Genomic DNA, 25408 nt, shown 5'->3' on the forward strand with positions numbered 1-25408 from the left:
TGTGTGTGAGGAGCACTCGGAGTCCCCGATTTGTCATGGGCTTAAACTTCCAAAACTTCTTTGTGATTTTCGGTCTGACCGATTCTACCATTTCGGTCATACCGAGATAACTAAGTCGATCTAGGTTTTCATTCTCGGTGCAACCGATTTGGACTTTTTGGTCTCACTGAGTTGATGTAAATATCAACAGTTATGCATCTCGGTGCCACTAAGTTGTTCCACTCGGTCATACCGATAGTGTCGGGCTATATATACTCACGGGCAAAAATTTGGAAACTTCTCCAAACCTCTTCGCCCGCGCATAGCTCGCTCTGCCTCCTAGGTCTTCGGATCGTCGACTTCATCGCCAGCCACCTCCTGTCGCTGGTCTCCCCAGCGGTCAACGGATTTCATCTCCGCCGTTGCCACCGTAGCGAGTTCATCGCCGATCTAGGGTATGAACTCGATCACTGTGCTATCCTCATCAAATTCTCAGCACATTGTGTTCATTATGATTCTTGCCATGATTGAAACACCTCTATCCAGTCAAAACAATCCTTAGAATAGATGTGATTTGAAAATTTAGGGTTAGGTTTCCGCCGAAACCATCTCGGACCCACCGAGTTGAAAAACTCGGTCCCACCGATTCGGCTAACGCCATTGCACTAGTAACTCTCGGCCTGACCGAGAATTGCTAATCGGTGTGACCGATTTTGGAACTTTGTGAAACCCTAGCAGTCTCGGTGCCACCAAACTGTGACTCGGTCTGACCGAGATCACATGTTTAGGTTCCAAAAGCTGCTTCAGTATCACCGAGTTTGAAATTCGGTTGATCCGAGATGCTTTCTATGGAAAACTAAAACTAAGTTTTTCAATCATTCTTTTGCAAAAAATCTCTGCATTTTGTGATGCTCATCCATTCTATCTTCTATAACTGTTCACAAGGTCAGCAGTCAGTATTTCCAGCATGTCAGGCCAAAGTGACAGTCAGAACAGGGAAGTAGAGCAGATTCACATGAGTGAGGGCACTAGTCCCTTTAGCACTTCAGATGATGGCAGCAGAAGCACTCCTAGCAATTTGCCCAAAGCAGCCACAAGAGCTAGAAGGAAGAGAACCTCAGACTCTGAGGATGAGGACTATGTGGCAGCAGAAGATGAGGCTACTTCCAAGAAGGTAGTGCTCAAAAAGGAGTATGGCTCAGCAAAGACCACAAATCCTGGACTTAATAGGAAGGTCCCTGCAAAGAGGACACCCATGCTGAAGGTCAGAGGATCAACACAAATACCTGCAAAACCTGATCCCATAGAGCCTGCTGCAGAAGGAAAGAAGAGGAAGGAAAGGGTCAGAAAGACCATGGCCAGAGTTGTTGGAAAACCTTCCATGATGGAAGAGGAGGAGGAAGAAGAGGTTGCTGCACCAGCACCCAAGGCACAAAAGCTGATGGGTGATGCTATAAGGTCAGGGGCTGCAACATCAAAGCCCAAAGAAGCACCCAAAGCTGCCTCCAAGGCCAAGAATGCACCCAAGAGGAATACCAGGAGTATACCAGCTGCTGAGAAGAACAAGGCCCAGTGCCTGAAGTTGCTGCTGAGGAAGATGATGAAGGACAAGTCCTGAGGAAGCTCAAACCCAAGATTCCAGACCACAATGATGCTCATCCTGTGGCTGAGGACATGAATATCAGGAGAGACTTAGGGTTGAGGCAGAGAAGGACTGCTGTTGATTACAGGTTCCACACAAAGGAACAGCAGGACTTCTATGAGACAATCTTGTTGGAGAAGAAGCCTATAGAGTGTGATATGAGGTGGGTCGACTGGACCTACATTAAGAAGAATGAAGAACACTATCCTGGAGTGTATGACAGCCTTAGTGCATGTGGAGTTGCGGACTTTGTTGGGCAGAAGCTCACCAACTGGAATGATGAGCTCATTATGCAATTCTACTCCACAGCACATTTCTATCCAGATGGCAGGATAGTATGGATGTCTGAAGGTACGAGATACCAGTCAATCATTGAGGAGTGGGCAAATCTGATCAATGCCCCAAAGGAGAGTGAAGATGACTTTGACGTTTATGCCAAGAAGAAGATGGGACACAATACTATGTCACATATGTACAAGGAGAACCCAGACAAAGCCCTTGAGACTTTCTCGTTTGGGTCAGTCCATTTTCTTCTGTTAGGGCTGCCAACGATCAACTCGATCCTAAGGCACACTCTTTTGCCCAAGTCAGGTGACCACAACATGATTACAGGGCATGCAATCAACTTGCTACACATATTTGATGTGCCACAGAAATTAAAGGTCATGAGCCTCATGGTTGAGACTATCAAGAGGACTGCAGCAGACCAAAAGAGGAGTTGTGGATATGCCCCACAAATTCAGGAGTTGATAAACTCAAAGATGGGCACAGGAAAATATCTGTTGGATAAGGAACATTTTGTGCTCTATCCAGACTTTGAGGACAATCAAGTTGTGATGAATGAGAATGAACCATCATCAGTACAAGCTCAAGAGAAGAAGGAGAAAGCAAAAAGAGAGAAGGCTGCCAAGATGCCAACTCAAGAGGAGGCATCTGAGTACTTTTTGAAGAACAAGCAGGAGCAACTTGGTTACTTGATAGCATCAACACTGAGGATTGAGAAGGGGTTAGCCACCCTAACTCAAAACCAGGAGAGCCTGGAAAGAATCAGGGAACAAAAATTCTATGATCTAGATGTCAAAGTAACTGAGATTCAGTCAGTTGTGGAGCAGCTACAAGAATACGTGCAGGAGAGGAAGGGCAGGACAACTACTGATGCATTTGCCAGAGTGCCTCGAGCTCAGAGATCAGCTGCAGTGCCAGTGACAGACACCAGAGCCACTTCATCTGCACCAGCTACAGCTCAAGTGCAACCAGCTCCAGCACTAACTCCTCCAGATCCATCAACATCAACTGAAGTCTTCGTCCAAGGAGCCATCTCTACACCACCAACCAAAGATCAAGCTTGAGAGACGATATAGTACTATGCTTTTTCTAGGAACTTTTTGGTAACTTGTTGCCAAAGGGGGAGAAAAATGTATAGATCATAGGCTTCGAGAGAGAGAGTTTGCTTTTGTTCTCTCTTGTCTTCTTGGTTGAACTTTTTTTGCTCTTGATTGCTTGAGATACTATGCTATTATCTGTGAGACATTGATGATCATGTGTTTGATCATAAGCTACTCTTGTTAAATGATATTATCTAACTTATACTTATATGATCATTCACTTTGCTTGGTGATGAGTGCATGTATTCAATCTTTATAATTTTGAGCGCTCCACCAAGATGTATGTGACATGGAAGAGTGAAAGTGCAACTATCCCTAGGTGGTTTTGGTAATTCATAACAACATATAGCTCATTGAGCTAATGCTATTCCAAGACTATTATTTCAGGAAAGCTCAATGAATGGCATGGCATGGATGATGAAAGGGGATCCCTCAAAATACTAAGGACAAAGGATTGGCTCAAGCTCAAAAGCTCAAGACTCTTCATTTTATATTTTAGTGATCCAAGATCACATTGAGTCTATAGGAAAAGCCAATACTATCAAGGAGGGATGAGGTGTTGCTTAATGAGCCTCTTGCTTCATGTGCTTAGTGATATGCTCCAAAACCCTCAGCTACTTTCTCACAATCCACAAATGACCTAAACCTAAAAGTCAAAATAGGTCACACCGATTCTTCCTACCCGGCGCCACCGATTTTAAAAGTCATAGCCACTGCCACAAACCCTAGGCAAATCGGTCCTACCGATAGGGATCTCGGTCTCACCGAGATGGGATTGTAATATCTTTGTTTCCCTTCGTAATGTTTCGGTCAAACCCAAGTGAGCGATCGGTCGCACCGAGATTGCAATGTAAACTCTCTGTTTCCCTTTTGTAACATTTCGGTCTCACCGAAAAGAGCAAATCGGTCCCACCGAGTTTACCTGACCAACTCTCTGGAAAGCTTATTACCAAAATTGGTCTCACCGAGTTTGTGTAATCGGTCTTACCGAGATTACGTTATGCCCTAACCCTAACCGAATCAGTCTCACCGAGTTGCATGTCAGTCCCATCGAAAATCACTAACGGTCAGTAGGTTTACTAAATCGGTCCGACCGAGTCTGTTGAATCGGTCCCACCGAGTTTGGTAAATTGTGTGTAACGGTTAGATTTTGTGTGGAGGCTATATATACCCCTCCACCTCCTCTTCATTCGTGGAGAGAGCCATCAGACTAAACCTAAACTTCCAACTTACCATTTCTGAGAGAGAACAACCTACTCATGTGTTGAGGCCAAGATATTCCATTCCTACCATATGAATCTTGATCTCTAGCCTTCCCAAGATGCTTTCCACTCAAATCTTCTTTCCACCAGATCCAAATCCTATGAGAGAGAGTTGAGTGTTGGGGAGACTATCATTTGAAGCACAAGAGCAAGGAGTTCATCATCAACGCACCATTTGTTACTTCTTGGAGAGTGGTGTCTCCTAGATTGGCTAGGTGTAACTTGGGAGCCTCCGACAAGATTGTGGAGTTGAACCAAGGAGTTTGTAAGGGCAAGGAGATCGCCTACTTCGTGAATATCTACCGCTAGTGAGGCAAGTTCTTCGTGGGTGACGGCCATGGTGGGATAGACAAGGTTGCTTCTTCGTGGACCCTTCGTGGGTGGAGCCCTCCGTGGACTCGCGCAACCGTTACCCTTCGTGGGTTGAAGTCTCCATCAACGTGGATGTACGATAGCACCACCTATTGGAACCACGCCAAAAACATCCGTGTCTCCAATTGCGTTTGAATCCTCCAAATCCTTCCCTTTAGTTTCTTGCAAGTTGCATGCTTTAATTTCTGCTGTCTATATACTCTTTGCATGCTTGCTTGATTTGTGTGATGATTGCTTGACTTGTCCTAAGATAGCTAAAATCTGTCAAACTCTAAAATTGGGAAAAGGTTAAGTTTTTAATTGGTCAAGTAGTCTAATCACCCCCCCTCTAGACATACTTCAAGGTCCTACAAGTGGTATCAGAGCTTTGGTCTCCATTTGCTTTGATTTCCATAGCTTTTGGTGGTCATAGCCTTGGTTTCACAACCTAGGAGAGTATGGCGTCTAGCGAGGGAAATTATCACCGTAGAGGTCCTTACTTTGATGGTACTAATTTTGCTAGTTGGAAGCATAAGATGAAAATGCATATTCTCGGACATAACCCCGCCGTTTGGGCAATTATTTGTATTGGCTTGCAAGGTGAATTCTTTGATGGGAGAGAGCCGAACCGTGAAGCTAATGCGGAAGAATTGAAGATGCTGCAATACAACGCTCAAGCTTGTGATATCATCTTCAACGGATTGTGCCCCGAAGAATTCAACAAAATCAGCCGTCTTGACAATGCAAAGGAAATTTGGGATACTTTGATTGATATGCACGAAGGTACCGAATCCGTCAAGAATCCAAGTTGGATGTGCTCCAAAGTCAGCTTGACAAGTTCAAAATGAAGGATGGTGAAGGCGTCGCTGAAATGTACTGTAGGCTTGCTCTTATTACAAATGAGATTGCCGGCTTAGGGAGTGAAGAGATGACCGACAGATTCATCATCAAGAAGATCCTAAGAGCATTGGATGGAAAGTATGATACCGTGTGCACATTGATCCAAATGATGCCAAACTACAAAGATCTTAAGCCAACGGAAGTCATTGGAAGAATTGTTGCTCATGAGATGTCACTCAAGGATAAGGAGGAACTTCACAACAAGTCAAGTGGTGCTTACAAAGCCTCAAGTGAAGCCCCCACATCATCAAGTGAGAAACAAACCTTCAATGAAGAATTGAGCTTAATGGTGAAGAACTTCAACAAATTCTACAAGAGTAGAAGCAAAGAAAGAAGCTCCAAGTCAAGGTCTTACCATGACAAAAGATCTTCTAGTCAAGAGCGTAATTGCTACAATTGTGGGAGACATGGACAATACTCAAATGAGTGTACGACACCCTACAAAAGAAGAGAAGATTCTCCAAAAACAAGAAGCAAAAGAGAAGAATCACCACCAAGAGAGAGGAGGAGTAGAGATGATCGTTATGAACGAAGATCCTCACGGAGAAGCAAGGATTCAGAAAGGAAGGACAAGTCATAAAGGAGCTACACAAAACAAAGACATCAAGCTCATGTTGGTGAATGGGTATCCGGCTCCGACTCCGACAAACACTTCGAGAGAAGCTATCACTCCGACTCCGAATATACTCAAGATGAAGGTGTTGCCGGTCTAGCACTTGTGTCAACCAACTCCTACGACATATTTGATTCACCAAATGAAGGAATTGGAAGATGCTTCATGGCCAAAGGTCCAAAGGTAACACATCCTGAGTATGTTGATTTCAATAGTGATGAAGATGACTTGCTTGTGGATGATGATTTACTTGTTGACAACTCTAGTGATGAATACTATGATGAAATGTCAATTAATCAAGCTAACCAAGAGAAAATGAATGACAATGATAAGGAGAAAATTGAGCTTCTAACTAAAGAAATAAACACTCTTAAGTTGGCTCATGAAACTATCTTCGAAGATCATCGAGAACTTTTAAGGGCTCATGAGAAGTTACGCTCTGAAAAGCTCAATCTTGAGCAAGAGCATGAGTTCTTAAAAGCAATCAATGATGATCTCCGTAAGAAAATTTCTTCTTACATTGCCAAGCGTTTACTCCTATCTACTTACACGCCTCAAGTCAAGTCTAGTAACAAGTACAAGAAAGATACTTCCTCTAGTAGTAACAATAATAAAGTCAAATCCAACATTGTTGCTTCTAGTAGTTCTCTTGATTCCACTAATGATTCTCTTAGCCAAGTTACACTTGAGCAAGAAAATAGATTATTGAAGGGAATTATAGAGAAAGGTGTTTACAAGAGCCTTGCCGGGAGTAAGCAATTCGAGGAAATTGTACGCAAGCAAGGAAGACACCGGAAAAATCAAGGTGTTGGTTTTGAACGAAAGTTCAATGCCAATGGAGTTGAGTGGGAAGAAGATCAATACCCCAAGATGAAGTTTGTTCCTCAACAAGATTATGATCCTACTTCCTTCAAGGGAACACAAGCACAAGATGATCTTCCACCACAATACCAAAAGAACAAAGGCAAGGACAAGCTTCAAGAAGAGATTGATGCATTTGAAGAGGCACCTAAGGCCTCGTTCAAGTGGGTTCCCAATACTACGTCAAGTTCTACTTCATCAAGTACAACTACAACTCCAATGATTCCCATCAAGATGATGTGGATCCCGAAGAAGAAGAACTAGAGAGTTCTTGAGGGTGACTCCGCCAACATTCTTCACTCATATCATTATGGCAAGGACAAGTGCAATCAACTTCCACATCTTGCACTAGTTCAAGGAGTCACAAACCCTCATGTTGGTAAGGCAAGGGACAAGGTAACCTAATGTTTTCATGGACATCATCTTGTGTGTGCATCACTCTATGTCTATGGATATTCTTGTTTGTTCCTTGTGGGACTAACCCATGTAGGTATGTTGAAAGTGCAACTCACTCCAACGGATTGCTCCAAATGATCTACATCAACATTGAGCATCCACATCTTCAACACCTACATGAAGTCAACATCGACAAAACCCAAGGTTAGTTCATCCCTCTAAAAGGGGATCTCACATCTAGGGGGAGCTTAACTCTAAGAATTGAGTCAAAGCAACTCTAATGGTGTGAACACATCAATGCATTATGTAAAAGTGGTAACCCCACTTGAGCTTAAACGATGAGTATGACCTATGATCAAATGTTTATCATTTGACTCCTAAGTCAATATACTCATATATAGATGACCTAGTCATTGCCAATTGTTTGATAGATGCTAGAATTGGTTGTGCATGCTTTGCCATATATTTCGTTTGCTATCTTATTGTGTGAGCATGTTGGTGCATATTTTACTCATTCCAGGACATCCACTTGGTGTTTTGATTGTTTGGTTCTTTCTTGTTTTGGCCAAGTGGATGGACAAGAATGCCTAAGAACCTTCTCTAGCTATCTATGCTTTTCTCGTCTCAAACTATATTCATGCTACATCACAAAATTTGATCAAGTCTGATTCGAACCACTTTGTGTGAGGAGCACTCGGAGTCCCCGATTCGTCATAGACTTAAACTTCCAAACTTCTTTGTGATTCTTGGTCCGACCGATTCCTCCATTTCGGTCCTACCGAGATCACTAAGTCGATCTAGGTTTTCAATGTCGGTGCAACCGATTTGAACTTTTCGGTCACACTGAGTTGCTGTAACTGTTCACAGTTATGCATCTCGGTGCCACCGAGTTGTTCCACTCAGTCACACCGACAGGGTCAGGCTATATATAGTCACAGGCAAAAATTTGGAAATTCCTCTGAACCCCTTCGCCCACGCAATAGCTCGCTCTGCCTCCAAGGTCTCCGGATCGTCTCCTCGTCGCCAGCCGCCTCCTGTCGCTGGTCTCCGCCGCCGTCAATGGAATTCAACCCCGCCGTTGCCGCCGTAGCGAGTTCATCGCCAAGATAGGGTATGGACTCGATCACTGTGATATCCTCGTCCGATTCCTAGCACATTGTGTTCTTATTGATTCTTGCCACGATTGAAACCCTCCTATCCAGTCAATGCAATCCGTAGATTAGATGAGATTTGAAAATTTAGGGTTAGGTTTCCGCCGAAACCATCTCGGACCCACCGAGTTGAAAAACTTAGTCCCACCGATTTGGCTTATGCCATTGCACTAGTAACTCTCGGTCTGACCGAGAATTGCTAATCAGTGCGACCGATTTTAGGACTTTGTGAAACCCTAGCAGTCTCGGTGCCACCGAACTGTGACTAGGTCCAACCGAGTTCATCGGTTTAGGTTCCAAAACTGCTTCGGTATCACCGAGTTTGAAAATCGGTTGATCCGAAATGCTTTCTGTGGAAAGCTAAAACTGAATTTTTGAATCATTCTTTTGCAAAAATCTCTGCATTTTGTGATGCTCATCCACTCTATTTCATCTATAACTCTTCACAGGGTCAGCAGTCAGTGTTTGCAGCATGTCAGACCAGAGTGACAGCCACAACATGATCAGAGGGCATGCAATCAATATGTTGCAATTATTTGATGTGCCTCAGAAATTCAAGGTCATGAGCCTTATAGTTGAAGCCATTAAGAGGACTGCAGCAGATCAGAAGAGGAGTTGTGGATATGCCCCTCAGATTCAGGAGTTGATTAACTCAAAGATGGGCACGGGCAAATATCTATTGGATAGGGAACATTTTCCTCTCTATCCAGATTTTGAGGACAATGAGGTTGTCATGAATGAGGATGATCCATCATCAGTTCAAGCTCAAGAGAAGAAGGAGAAGGCAAGGAAGGAGAAGGCTGCCAAGATGCCAACTCAAGATGAGGCATCTGAGTATTTCTTGAAGAACAAGCATGAACAGCTTGGTTACTTGATAGCAGCATCTCTGAGGATTGAGAAGGGATTGGCCACCCTCACTCAAAATCAGGAGAGCTTGGAGAGAATCATGGAACAAAAATTCTATGAACTAGATGTCAAGGTAACTGAGATTCAGTCAGTTGTGGAACAGCTGCAGGATGACATGCAGGAGAGGAAGGGCAAGACTACCACTAATGTCTTTGCCAGGGTGCCTAGAGCTCAAAGGTCAGCTGATATGCCCGTGCCAGACACCAGAGCCACATCATCTGCACCAGCTACAGCTCCTACAGCTCCAGTGCAACCAGCTCCAGCACCAACTCCTCCATCACCCTCTACATCAACTGAAGCCTTCGTCCAAGGAGCCATCTCTACACCACCAAGTGAAGATCAAGCCTGCGAGACAATCTAGCACTATGCATTTTATATGAACTTTTTGGTAACTTGTTGCCAAAGGGGTAGAAAAATGTATAGATCATAGGCTTCGAGAGAGAGAGAGTTGCTTTTGTTCTCTCTTGCTTTGGTGGTTTAAAACTTGTTTGCTTTTGGTTGCTTGAGCTACTATGCTATTCTTGTGAGACATTGATGATCATGTGTTTGATCATAAGCTACACTTATGCATGTTTGATGATATTATCTTATCTATCCTATGTGATCATTCACTTTGCTTGGTGATGAGTGCATGTATTCAATCTTTATCATTTTGAGCGCTCCACCAAGATGTATGTGACATGGAAGAGTAACCCATCAGCCTAATTCCTTGTGCATTTAAAGTCCAAAGCAAATTTTAAACTATGCACAAATTTAGGGGGAGCTCTTGCTTATCACATACTTCTCAAAGCGACGATGTTTTTCAATCTTATTATCATTTGTCGAAGCTGTGATCTATATGATGTCATCAATTACCAAAAAGGGCGAGATTGAAAGTGCAACTATCCCTAGGTGGTTTTGGTAATTCATAACAACATATAGCTCATTGAGCTAATGCTATTCCAAGACTATTATTTCAGGAAAGCTCAATGAATGGCATGGCATGGATGATGAAAGTGGATCCCTCAAAATACTAAGGACAAAGGATTGGCTCAAGCTCAAAAGCTCAAGACTCTTCATTTTATATTTTAGTGATCCAAGATCACATTGAGTCTATAGGAAAAGCCAATACTATCAAGGAGGGATGAGGTGTTGCTTAATGAGCCTCTTGCTTCATGTGCTTAGTGATATGCTCCAAAACCCTCAGCTACTTTCTCACAATCCACAAATGACCTAAATCTAAAAGCCAAAATCGGTCACACCAATTCTTCCTACCCGGCGCCACCGATTTCAAAAGTCATAGCCACTTCCACAAACCCTAGGCAAATCAGTCCTACCGATAGGGATCTCGGTCTCACCGAGATGGGATTGTAATCTCTCTGTTTCCCTTCGTAACGTTTCGGTCAAACCAAAGTGAGCGATCGCTCCCACCGAGATTGCAATGTAAACTCTCTGTTTCCCTTTTGTAACATTTCGGTCTCACCGAAAAGAGCAAATCGGTCCCACCGAGTTTACCTGACCAACTCTCTGGAAAGCTTATTACCAAAATTGGTCTCACCGAGTTTGTGTAATCGGTCTTACCGAGATTACGTTATGCCCTAACCCTAACAGAATCAGTCTCACCGAGTTGCATGTCAGTCCCACCGAAAATCACTAACGTCACTAGGTTTACTAAATCGGTCCGACCGAGTCTGTTGAATCGATCCCACCGAGTTTGGTAAATTGTGTGTAACGGTTAGATTTTGTGTGGAGGCTATATATACCCCTCCAGCTTCTCTTCATTCGTGGAGAGAGCCATCAGAACAAACCTACACTTCCAACTTACCAGTTCTGAGAGAGAACTACCTACTCATGTGTTGAGGCCAAGATATTATATTCCTACCATATGATACTTGATCTCTAGCCTTCCCCAAGTTGCTTTCCACTCAAATCTTCTTTCCACCAGATCCAAATCCTATGAGAGAGATTTGAGTGTTGGGGAGACTATCATTTGAAGCACAAGAGCAAGGAGTTCATCATCAATGCACCATTTGTTACTTCTTGGAGAGTGGTGTCTCCTAGATTGGCTAGGTGTCACTTGCGAGCCTCCGACAAGATTGTGGAGTTGAACCAAGGAGTTTGTAAGGGCAAGGAGATCGCCTACTTCGTGAAGACCTATCGCTAGTGAGGCAAGTCCTTCGTGGGCGACGGCCATGGTGGGATAGACAAGGTTGCTTCTTCGTGGACCCTTCGTGGGTGGAGCCCTCCGTGGACTCGCGCAACCATTACCCTTCGTGGGTTGAAGTCTCCATCAACGTGGATGTACGATAGCACCACCTATCAGAACCACGCCAAAAACATTCGTGTCTCCAATTGCGTTTGAATCCTCCAAACCCTTCCCTTTACTTTCTTGCAAGTTGCATGCTTTAAATTCCGATGCCTATATACTCTTTGCATGCTTGCTTGATTTGTGTGATGATTGCTTGACTTGTCCTAAGATAGCTAAAATCTTTCAAACTCTAAAATTGGGAAAAGGTTAAGTTTTTAATTGGTCAAGTAGTCTAATCACCCCCCCTCTAGACATACTTCAAGGTCCTACAAAGAGTAACCCATGAGCCTAATTCCTTGTGCATTTGCAGTCCAAAGCAAATCTTAAACTATGCACAAATTTAGGGGGAGCTCTTGCTTATCACATACTTCTCAAAGCGACGATGTTTTTTAATCTTATTATCATTTGTCGAAGCTTTGATCTATATGTTGTCATCAATTACCAAAAAGGGGGAGATTGAAAGTGCAACTATCCCTAGGTGGTTTTGGTAATTCATAACAACATATAGCTCATTAAGCTAATGCTATTCCAAGACAAAAATTTCAGGAAAGCTCAATGAATGGCATGGCATGGATGAAGAAAGTGGATAACCCAAAATATTAAGGACAAAGGATTGGCTCAAGCTCAAAAGCTCAAGACTCTACTTTTTGCATTTTAGTGATCCAAGATCACATTGAGTCTGTAGGAAAAGCCAATACTATCAAGGAGGGATGAGGTGTTGCCTAATGAGCCTCTTGCTTCAACTGCTCAGTGATATGCTCCAAAAACCCTCAATTACTATCTCACATCCACATATGACCTAAACCTAAAGTCAAACTCGGCCCCACCGATTCTTTCTATCCGGCGCCACCGAGTTCAATTGTCATAGCCACTGCCACAAACCCTAGGCAAATCGGTCTCACCGATAGGGATCTCGGCCTCACCGAGATGGGATTGTAATCTCTCTGTTTCCCTTTGTAACGTTTTCGTCTAACCGAAGTGAGCAATCGGTCCCACCGAGATTGCAATGTAAACTCTCTGTTTCTCTTTCGTAACATTTCGGTCTCACCGAAAAGAGCGAATCGGTCCCACCGAGTTTACCTGACCAACTCTCTGGTTAGCTAATTACCAAAATCGGTCTCACCGAGATTACGTTATGCCCTAACCCTAACCATATCGGTTCTACCGAGTTGCATATCGGTCCCACCGAAAATCACTAACGGTCACTAGGTTTACTGAATCGGTCCGACCGAGTTTGTTGATTCGGTCCCACCGAGTTTGGTAAATTGTGTGTAACGGTTAGATTTTGTGTGGAGGCTATATATACCCCTCCACCTCCTCTTCATTCGTGGAGAGAGCCATCAGAACAAACCTACACTTCCAACTTACCAGTTCTGAGAGAGAACTACCTACTCATGTGTTGAGGCCAAGATATTACATTCCTACCATATGATACTTGATCTCTAGCCTTCCCCAAGTTGCTTTCCACTCAAATCTTCTTTCCACCAGATCCAAATCCTGTGAGAGAGAGTTGAGTTTTGGGGAGACTGTCATTTGAAGCATAAGAGCAAGGAGTTCATCATCAACGCACCATTTGTTACTTCTTGGAGAGTGGTGTCTCCTAGATTGTCTAGGTGTCACTTGGGAGCCTCCGACAAGATTGTGGAGTTGAACCAAGGAGTTTGTAATGGCATGGAGATCGCCTACTTCGTCAAGATTTGCCGCTAGTGAGGCAAGTCCTTCATGGGCGACGGCCATGGTGGGATAGACAAGGTTGCTTCTTCGTGGACCCTTCTTGGGTGGAGCCCTCCGTGGACTCGCGCAACCGTTACCCTTCATGGGTTGAAGTCTCCATCAACGTGGATGTATGATAGCACCACCTATCGGAACCACGACAAAAAGATCCGTGTCTCCAATTGCGTTTGAGTCCTCTAAACCCGTCCCTTTACATTCTTGCAAGTTGCATGCTTTAATTTCCGCTGCTCATATACTCTTTGCATGCTTGCTTGAATTGTGTGAAGATTGCTTGACTTGTGCAAAATAGCTAAAATCTGCCACAGTCTAAAATTGGGAAAAGGTTAAGTTTTTATTTGGTCAAGTAGTCTAATCACGCCCCCCACATCTAGACATACTTCAAGGTCCTACAACTATGCAATGCAAGACACCGTATGCATGATATGAGCAGTATAACCGTGTCAAGTTAGAGCATACACCTCAGTGGGGGAATAGGATTGGTCATCTGTCTCTGAATCCATCTCTGAGGAGCTATCGGGACCCAACAAGAGATCTGCTTCGACAGGTAGCACTGTCTGCTCTGAAGGCCTTGTTTTCACTCCAGATTTTCCATCTGCGACCAAAATGGCTGATTCACAGGAAGAGTAGTTTAATGTACAAACATTGTCGACAAATGGAAATGTAATGAAGAAAAGGATGGGCAAGATATCATTCAAATATATGATGCATGGTTAAATAGGATGGCATTGCACATTTCACATATATTATGGCTGGCTAAAAGACATGAGACTGCATAATTCCCATATATGATATAGAAACTAAACATGTGGCATTACAGAACATGTCTAAACTAAGCAGATGACATATATGATGTCAAAAGTAGGCACTGCAAGGCAACATATGCATGATATGACTAACATCATCATGCCAAGGTAGAGCAAACACCTTGGGGGGTAAATAGGAGTGGTCAGCGGCGGCTGAATCTGCCTCAAAACATATATCTTCCTCTAGATTACAATCTGGAGAGGGGTGGGGAGGGTTTGCCATTGAACCCACCATGGAGCGATGTTTGCATGACATTGTATTGCCGCACAAAACTCTTCTCTTTTTCTCTACATGTTCAGCATGATTGTGTACAATATCTGACATGCATACGAAAAAAATATGGTGAGATTATGTAAGGAGAGCATGCAGAAATTTAGAGTGATGGTAACAACCAGTGGATCGACGTTTTTCCATTGAACCAAAATAGCCCTAATGGATCGATGTGAATGTATAGTAATTAGTGATGCAACAAGTGTACAACCTCTTTGCCATAGCCGTGTCGACCTCAGCATCATTGGGTTGGTCGCTGAACCAATTGAGGCAGAGGTGGTTGTCGGAGGTGTGGAGGAAGATCTGAGGAATCTGTAGACGGCGTCCAGGGCACTGCTCTGTTGTGATGGATCGTTCTTTTGTTGGAGTTGCTCTGGTGAGCCGTAAGACGTCAAGGCTGAAGCAGCACAAGACAGACATCGTCAATCTCAAGTGGGATTCTAATAGCATCTCCAATAGATGATGTAAAATGGATGTAAAATTAACATCACCAAAAACCACCTGACTACAACAGATGAGGTAAAAAGTGTTGACTCTGAACTTAACTGTCGAAACTGAAATTTACTGTGGAATCTGAATGCTACTTTCGAAATTGAACGCAATGGTAGCAGAGAGGCACTTGACATGTAGTTTAGGGAGGGCCTGCAGTTCATCTTCAACCTGCACCCCCTTGAGCCTCCAGCCACCACCGGCCAAACCGCCGGCCCCAGCACCGCCTCGCCGCCCCGAAACAACTCGCCACCGCTGCCCCGACCAGCCCTCTAGGCCCCGCCCCCACCCTGAACCCTAAGATAGATAGTGGGGTACCTCTCCGGCGAGCCCCCGTCCTCGCTATGGGTGGTTCTTCATTAACTCCAGCGAGCCCCCCCAACCCCTGAAAATCGACTGACCCAAAAGTCTATTCAGTCGACTGAAGTGTGGCTTAATCGGAGCAGAGCAGCAGCATGAGCGAGGGGGAGAGCAGCAGAAACAGCTGGGCGAGCGAGCGATCGAGCGAGAGCCGGAGTAGCAGCAGCAGCGCGAGCGAGCGAGCGAGTGCCGGAACAGCAGCAGCAGATCCGGCTAGTATGGACGCCGCCGTCGAAGGGGCCTCGCACTGGGGGAGAGCCGCCGTGGAGATGTCGCCCGCGACGCCGGCTTCAAGGTAGTCGCTCCATGGGGTTGCGGGATGGATCACCATCGGCGCCGGGAGGTCGAGTTAAGGAGAAGGTGCGATGCGATGAGTGTACAACCTCTTTGGTGGCACCGAGTAGGCCTCGGCTTTGTCCGAGGAGTCGGTGAGGATGCTGCGGTTCCGGTGGAGCAGGTTAAGGTGGTGCTGTGGGGATGGAGCAGCCGCGATAGATGAGGCGATCGTCGGAGCAGCTCCTTGGAGGTGGAGGACGGGGCGGCTGAACCGGCGGGATGGCGAGATGGACGACAGATCCTCATCCGGGGAGGTGGACGAGGACGTCGAGTTTTTGCGGTGGACGACGTCGTCGGGGAAGAGGCTCCGACTGGGCAGCGGTGACGTGGCGGACGGAGGAGGGTGGGGTTTCGCGGCATGGGATTTCGAATGGCGAAAAAGGGGGCGATGGGAGGGGGTGAAGCATGACTTAGGGACGCGCTTGTCCAAAATGTAGGGTGTGTTACAAAAGTACCCCCCACCAATTTGAACTAGCGGCCCTTTCGGCTCAGGGTTAGAAGGGGGATTTCATGTGTCGGGATTTGGCAGCTGGAGGGAGTTTTCACGCGCGTTGTAATTTCGGGATAGCAAGGCGCGGGTTGTGAAGGCGCCAGTTTTGGGAGCACGATATCTGAATTTTCAGGATATAACAAGATGCGGGTTGAATTTTACGGACAAGCCTAACATGTAGTAATATTGTACTTGTACGTACCAAATCAATTCGCACTTCCCTCAACCAAAAAGAAAACAAAAAAATAAAACTATTCACACCACACAAAGAGAGAGTCTTGCCCCGTTTTACTATACAAATGCTATTCAAAGCTACTCCCTCCTTCCATCTATATAGGGCCTAATGCGTTTTTCGATGCTAACTTTGACCAAATATTAGAGCAATGATATATGACATGCAACTTACACAAAGCACACCGTTAAATTCGTCTGTGAAAGGTTGTTTCAATGATATAATTTTCACATTGTGCATGTCATGTACTATTAATCTTGTCAATAGTCAAAGGCGGTCTTTAAAAACTCATTACGCCCTATATAGATGGAAGGAGGGAGTATGAATCCATGTTATGTCCGATTAAATTTTTTGATTACTGTATTAATGCATGTAACCTACTCATACCAACATTTTAGTGCATTCCAAATGTCTATACTACCACTGCAATTCGAACTAAATTTGAATTCATTTCTCTATTTCAATAAGAATCTAAATCATGATTGTTGCCAACTTCAACCATCATAGTTTCCTTGCTATCTGCCAGATATAAATCGGATGGCTATAATGCAGGATGGCAGGCACACCATGATACGTCTCCAACGTATCTATAATTTTTGATTGTTCCATGCTATTATATTACCCCTTTTGGATGTTTATGGGCTTTATTTTACACATTTATATCATTTTTGGGACTAACCTACTAACCGGAGGCCCAGCCTGTATTGCAGTTTTTTTGCCTATTTCAGTATTTCGAAGAAAAGGAATATCAAACGGAGTCCAAATGGAATGAAACCTTCGGGAGCGTGATTTTTGGAACGAACGTGATCCAGAGGACTTGGAGTGCAAGTCAAGAAGCAGCCGAGGCCTCCACGAGATAGGTGGGCACGCCCCCTATAGGGCACGCCCCTTGTCTCGTGGGCCCCTCAGGCGGCCACCGACGTACTTCTTCCTCCTATATAAGCCTACGTACCCCGAAAACATCCAGGGAGCCAACGAAACACATTTTCCACCGCCGTAACCTTCTATATCCACGAGATCCCATCTTGGAGCCTTCACCGGCGCTCCGCTAGAGGGGGAATCGACCATGGAGGGCTTCTACATCAACACCGTAGCCCCTATGATAAGTTGTGAGTAGTTTACCACATACCTACGGGTCCATAATTATTTGCTAGATGGCTTCTTCCCTCTTTTTGGATCTCAATACAATGTTCTCCCCCTCTCTCGTGGAGATCTATTCGATGTAAACTCTTCTTGCGGTGTGTTTGTCGAGATCCGATGAATTGTGGGTTTATGATCAAGTTTATCTATGAATAATATTTGAATCTTCTCTGAATTCTTTTATGTACGATTGAGTTATCTTTGCAAGTCTCTTCAAATTATCAGTTTGGTTTGGCCTACTAGATTGATCTTTCTTGCCATGGGAGAAGTGCTTAGCTTTGGGTTCAATCTTGCGGTGTCCTTACCCAGTGACAGAAAGGGTTGCAAGGCACGTATTGTATTGTTTCCATCGAGGATAGAAAGATGGGGTTTATATCATATTGCTTGACTTTATCCCTCTACATCATGTCATCTTGCTTAAGGTGTTACTCTGTTCTTATGAACTTAATACTCTAGATGCAGGCAGGAGTCAGTCGATGTGTGGAGTAATAGTAGTAGATGCAGGCAGGAGTCGGTCTACTTGTCACGGACGTGATGCCTATATACATGATCATGCCTAGATAGTCTCATAGCTATTCGCTTTTCTATCAATTGCTCGACAGTAATTTGTTCACCCACCGTAATGCTTATGCTATCTTGAGAGAAGCCACTAGTGAAACCTATGGCCCCCGGGTCTATCTCTTATCATATTTGCTTCCAATCTACTTTTATTTGCATCTTTACTTTTTGCATCTATATTATAAAATACCAAAAAATATTTATCTTATCATACTATGTCTATCAGATCTCACTTTCGCAAGTGGCCGTGAAGGGATTGACAACCCCTTTATTGCGTTGGTTGCGAGTTCTTGTTTGTTTGTGTAGGTGCGTGGGACTTTTGAGGAGCCTCCAACTGGATTGATACCTTGGTTCTCAAAAACTGTGGGAAATACTTACACTACTATTGCTGCATCACCCTTTCCTCTTCAAGGAAAACCAACACAAGCTCAAGATGTTGCAAGAAGGATTTCTGGCGCCGTTGCCGGGGAGGTCTTCGCTCAAGTCAAGACATACCAAGTACCCATCACAAACCCATCTCCCTCGCATTTACATTATTTGCCATTTGCCTCTCGTTTTCCTCTCCCCCACTTCACCCTTGCTGTTTTATTTGCCCTCTCCTCTCGCTAATCTTTTTAAGAGATCCAATTATGATTAACCAATTGCTAGTGAGTTTTGTGCACTAGATTATCTTTATACAGCTTTGCTTGAAATTTGTGAATCTGAAAATTATGATGAAGAAATTTATGAAGAGATTCACGATAACTCTTTGAATAAAAAGCATGATTGCAATGATTTTACTATAAATTCTCTTGATGTCAATTGTGCTAATAATATGCAAAACCCTAAGCTTGGGGATGCTAGTTTTGCTATGTCTACTACTTGTTGCAATAATCATGATTGGGGTGATTCTTCTTATGATCTTGATAATTTATTTAAGCCCCATGATGAATATGAGACTGATAATAGTGTTTGCAATAATATTGAAAGTGGGTTTGGAAGAGTGTCAACTTTAGATCCCACATATTTGGAGAATGTTCAATCTTATGATATTTTTGATAAAAGTGGGTTTGGAGAGGTCATGACTTTAGTTAATGATAATCCCACTATTTTGGAAGAGTGTCAACTTTACATGCATATGTATCATGTTGAGAATATGCTATGTGATAGCTATTTTGTTGAATTTGCTTATGATCCTACATGTAATTATTATGAGAAAGGAAATTATGGTTGTAGAAGTTTTCATGTTACTAAATTACCTCTCTTCATGTTGAGATTGCTATCATCTCTTTGTTCTTCCTTGCATATGCCAGTTTTTGCTTGCCTTGATAATTTGTTTGCTTACAAGATGCCTATTCATATGAAGTATGTTAGACTTAAGTGTGTTTGTCACATGTTTTATGATGCTCTATTTGTGCTTCAATTCTTGTCTTTCATGTGAGCATCATTGAAATCTCAATGCCTAGCTAAAAATGCTTTAAAGAAAAGCGCTTGTTGGGAGACAACCCAATATTTTTCCTTGCTGTTATTTAATAAATCTTGCATATATCCTCTGTTTAGATGTGTTTTTATCTTTTAATTAGTGTTTGTGCCAAGTAGAACCTCTAGGATAACCTATGATGATAGTTGATGTGATTCTGCTGAAAAACAGAAACTTTGCACGCACGAATTTAGTTTTGCTAAATCACAGAAACGTGCTTTTGAGTTGATTATTTTGCTGCTGATCAATAGACAAATTTTCCAGGACTTCCTATTTTGGTAGGATTTTTAGAGTTCCAGAAGTTTGCGTTAGTTACAGATTGCTACAGACTGCTCTGTTTTTGACAGATTCTGTTTTTCATGTGTTGTTTGCTTATTTTGATGCATCTATGGCTAGTAAATTAGTTTATAAACCATAGAGAAGTTGGATTACAGTAGGTTTAACACCAAAATAAATAAATAATGAGTTCATTACAGTACCTTATGTGGTGGTTTTGTTTTCTTTCACTAACGAAGCTTATAAGATTTCCTGTTGAGTTTTGTGTTGTGAAGTTTTCAAGTTTTGGGTAAAGATTTTATGGACTATGGAATAAGGAGTGGAAAGAGCCTAAGATTGGGGATGCCCATGGCACCCCAAGATATTCAAGGATAGCCGAAATCCTAAGCTTGTGGATGCCCCGGGAAGGCATCCCCTCTTTCGTCTTCGTTCATTGGTAACTTTACTTGGAGCTATATTTTTATTCGCCACATGATATGTGTTTTGCTTGGAGCGCCGTGTATTATATTAGTCTTTGATTTTTAGTTTACCACAATCATCCTTGCTGTACACACCTTTTGGGAGAAGCCTATTTGATTATAATTTGCTAGAATACTATGTGCTTCACTTATATCTTTTGAGCTTGATAGTTTTTGCTCTAGTGCTTCACTTATATCTTTTAGAGCACGGTGGTGACTTAATTTTTGTAGAAATTGCTAGTCTCTCATGCTTCACTTATATCTTTTTGAGAGTCTTTTAGAACAGCATGGTATTTTCTATGGTTATAAAATCGGTCCTAGAATGGTAAGCATCCAAGTTGGGTATAATAAAAACTATCATAGGAAGTGAATAGGATGCTATGATCAATTTGATACTTGATAATTGTTTTTGAGATATGGAGGTAGTGATATTAAAATCATGCTAGTTGGGTGATTATGAATTTAAAGAATGCTTGTGTTGAAGTTAGCAAGTCCCGTAGCATGCACGTATGGCTAAAGTTGTGTAACAAATTTGAAACATGAAGTGTACTTGGCTTGTGCATCCTTATGAGTGGCGGTCGGGGATGAGCGATGGTATTTTCCTACTAATCTATCCCCCTAGGAGCATGCGTGTAGTACTTGATTTTTGATGACTTCTAAATTCTTGCAATAAGTATATGAGTTCTTTTTACTAATGTTGAGTCCATGGATTATACACACTTTTACCTTTCCACCTTTGCTAGCCTCTTCGGTACCGTGAAATGCGGTTTCTCACCTTGAGAGTTGGTGAAAACTTCGCCGGTACATCCAAACCCCGTGATACGATACGCTCTATCACACATAAACCTCCTTATATCTTCCTCAAAACAGCCACCATACCTACCTATTATGGCATTTTCATAGCCATTCCGAGATATTATTGCCATGCAACTTTCCACCGTTCTGTTTATCATCTTCATGACATACTTTACTTTTGTCATATTGCCTTTGCATGATCATGTAGTTGACATCGTATTTGTGGCAAAGCCACCATGCATTAATTTTCATACATGTCACTCTTGATTCATTGCACCATCCCGGTACACCGCCAGAGGCATTCATATAGAGTTATATCTTGTTCTAGTTTCAAGTTGTAATTCATATATTGTAATCAATGAAAGTGTGATGATCATCATTATTAGAGCATTACCCAAAAATAAAAAAAAGAAAGTCCAAAAAGGCCCAAAAAAATAAGAAAAAGAAAAGAAAAAAATAAAAAAATAAAAAGGGCAATATTACTATCTCTTTTTCCACACTTGTGCTTCAAAGTAGCACCATGTTTTTCATATAGTGAGTCTCATAAGTTGTCTTTTTCATACTAGTGGGGATTTTTCATTATAGAACTTGGCTTGTATATTCCTACGATGGGCTTCCTCAAATGCCCTAGGTCTTCTTGAGCAAGCAAGTTGGATGCACACCCACTAGTTTTCTTTTTTTGAGCATTCATTTATAGCTCTAGTGCATCCGTTGCATGGCAATCCCTACTCCTTATGTTGACATCAATTGATGGGCATCTCCATAGCCCGTTGATCATCCTCGTCAATGTGGGACTTTCTCCTTTTCTATCTTCTCCACACAATCCCCATCATCATATTCTATTCCACCCATAGTGCTATATGCATGGCTCACGCTCATGTATTGTGTGAAGGTTGAAAAAGTTTGAGATTATTTAAGTATGAAACAATTGCTTGGCTTGTCATCGGGGGTATAGAAGTTGGTAACATCTTTGTGTGATGAAAATTAAGCATAGCCTAACTATATGATTTTGTAGGGAGGAACTTTCTTTTGCCATGTTATTTTGAGAAGACATGATTACTTTGATTAGTATGCTTGAAGTGTTACTATTTCTTTTATCAATATGAACTTTTATTTTGAATCATTTGTATCTGAACATTGATGCCACAATAACGAAAATTACATTAAGAATTATGCTAGGTAGCATTCCACATCAAAAATTCTCTTTTTATCATTTACCTACTCGAGGACGAGCAGGAATTAAGCTTGGGGATGCTTGATACGTCTCCAACGTATCTATAATTTTTGATTGTTCCATGCTATTATATTACCCCTTTTGGATGTTTATGGGCTTTATTTGACACATTTATATCATTTTTGGGACTAACCTACTAACCGGAGGCCCAGCCCGTATTGCTGTTTTTTTTGCCTATTTCAGTATTTCGAAGAAAAGGAATATCAAACGGAGTCCAAACGGAATGAAAACTTTGGGAGCGTGATTTTTGGAACGAACGTGATCCAGAGGACTTGGAGTGCAAGTCAAGAAGCAGCCGAGGCCTCCACGAGATAGGAGGGCGCCCCCCTATAGGGCGCGCTCCCTGTCTCGTGGGCCCCTCGGGCGGCCACCGACGTACTTCTTCCTCCTATATAAGCCTACGTACCCCAAAAACATGTAGGGAGCCAACGAAACACAATTTCCACCACCATAACCTTCTGTATCCGCGAGATCCCATCTTGGAGCCTTCGTCGGCGCTCCGCCGGAGGGGGAATCGACCATGGAAGGCTTCTACATCAACACCATAGCCCCTCCGATGAGTTGTGAGTAGTTTACCATAGACCTACGGGTCCATAGTTATTAGCTAGATGGCTTCTTCTCTCTTTTTGGATCTCAATACAATGTTCTCCCCGTCTCTTGTGGAGATCTATTCAGTGTAAACTCTTTTTGCGGTGTGTTTGTCGATATCTGATGAATTGTGGGTTTATGATCAAGTTTATCTATGAATAATATTTGAATCTTCTCTAAATTCTTTTATGTATGATTGAGTTATCTTTGCAAGTCTCTTCGAATTATCAGTTTGGTTTGGCCTACTAGATTGATCTTTCTTGCCATGGGAGAAGTGCTTAGCTTTGGGTTCAATCTTGCGGTGTCCTTACCTAGTGACAGAAAGGGTTGCAAGGCACGTATTGTATTGTTGCCATTGAGGATAAAAAGATGGGGTTTATATCATATTGCTTGAGTTTATCCCTCTACATCATGTCATCTTGCTTAAGGCGTTACTCTGTTCTTATGAACTTAATACTCTAGATGCAGGCAGTAGTCGGTCGATGTGTGGAGTAATAGTAGTAGATGCAGGCAGGAGTCGGTCTACTTGTCACAGACATGATGCCTATATACATGATCATGCTTAGATAATCTCATAATTATTCGCTTTTCTATCAATTGCTCGACAATAATTTGTTCACCCACCGTAATACTTATGCTATCTTGAGAGAAGCCACTACTGAAACCTATGGCCCCCGGGTCTATCTCTTATTTGCATCTTTACTTTTATTTGCATCTTTACTTTTATTTGCATCTTTACTTTTATTTGCATCTTTACTTTTTGCTTCCAATCTACTTTTATTTGCATCTTTACTTTTTGCATCTATATTATAAAATACCAAAAATATATTTATCTTATCATACTATCTCTATCAGATCTCACTTTTGCAAGTGGCCATGAAGGGATTGACAACCCCTTTATTGCGTTGGTTGCGAGTTCTTGTTTGTTTGTGTAGGTGCGTGGGACTTTTGTGCAGCCTCCTACTAGATTGATACCTTGGTTCTCAAAAACCGAGGGAAATACTTACGCTACTATTGTTGCATCACCCTTTCCTCTTCAAGGAAAACCAACGCAAGCTCAAGACGTAGCACACCATCATCAACAACTCCATTTTTTATAACAGTAGAGATAAAATATATTAAATGTAGTATAACATGTTCATAACCACACCATGTGTATCACCGTTATATATATTCACACATGCGTCGGTTTAAAACACTATAATAAATTCTTCAAATATCCGAATTAGCTTTTTATAATGAAGTATATATGATCTCTATTCGTCTTTTACACCCAAACAACCCTCTTATCTTTGTAGGTAGCGCTAACTTTCTCTTGTGCATGCACACGCCTGCATCCCTCTCACCCTCCCTCAACATTCTCTAGCCACGGTGTGTGTAGGCCACCCATCTCCTTCTTTATGGCACACATCGATCGATATGCCTCTCTAGCCAGGTGTGCCTAGGACAAACACAAGCTTCCCCTCTTCTCTTGTCACCGTCCATGCCTCACTCCCACCACTCTTTTCATTGTTGTTGTACTCGCACACTCCTCCCCCCTTGATATAGTATGCCTCTCGTACCACCTCCTACATGCATCCCTCTCTCTCTATTCTTCTCCTCGTGCCTCATTTGATTCTAACAGACACATGCATGTATACCGATCGATCTCCCAACATATACCTAGAGTAACTTTAACTACCCCCCCATCGATCGACGTACCTCACAAGTTATGTCTCTCCTTTCTCTAACAAAGGGCGATTGATCTTCCTATGTAGTTATGTCTGCTTACCACAACCACATCGTCCCCCCTCATCATTTGTGCATGCCTCCTGACCCGTCTCTCACACGCACGTGCACATACAACAAGCAGCCATCTCCTCTCTTATTGATATTGCAGGAGTGCCCTCCGTTTGTCTAGCAAGCCTATCCCACCATTTGTTAGAAGCAACTCCACTACCACCCCCTCCAACACTCTAGCTCTGTCTCTCTCGCAACCTTATTCCTCTCCTGCACATATGCATGGATGCCGATCGATCTCCCTTAATACATGAGGCGGATCGATCTCCTTAGTACATGAGGTAGGCCTCTCTCCTCCTCCACACATATACCAGCCATTGTACCTCTATAGTTAATTGGGACTCCCTATTCCCCCACCACACACCGATAGTCAAGCGCTGTAGGTAGGTATCCATGCCATAGAGACAAATTGCACATGTCCCCTATCATGTTCCAGTAGGCCAGCCACTCTATATCTTTGACATGGGCACACACAAATTCGATGGCACTCTTTATCGATCGCGCGCGCGTGCGCACACACACACACATCATCCCTCTCTTCGATTTTATGGACACCTCAAGCCGATGATACCTCCACTCTCTTCTCGTGGATCGCCCCCTCTATATATATGATATATCCAGGACTCTATTTCACACACATTGCATATGTTACATTTTTTGATTGACCCCCCCC

Source organism: Triticum dicoccoides, chromosome 5B, assembly GCF_002162155.2.
Source record: "Triticum dicoccoides isolate Atlit2015 ecotype Zavitan chromosome 5B, WEW_v2.0, whole genome shotgun sequence".
Taxonomy (NCBI): Eukaryota; Viridiplantae; Streptophyta; class Magnoliopsida; order Poales; family Poaceae; genus Triticum; species Triticum dicoccoides.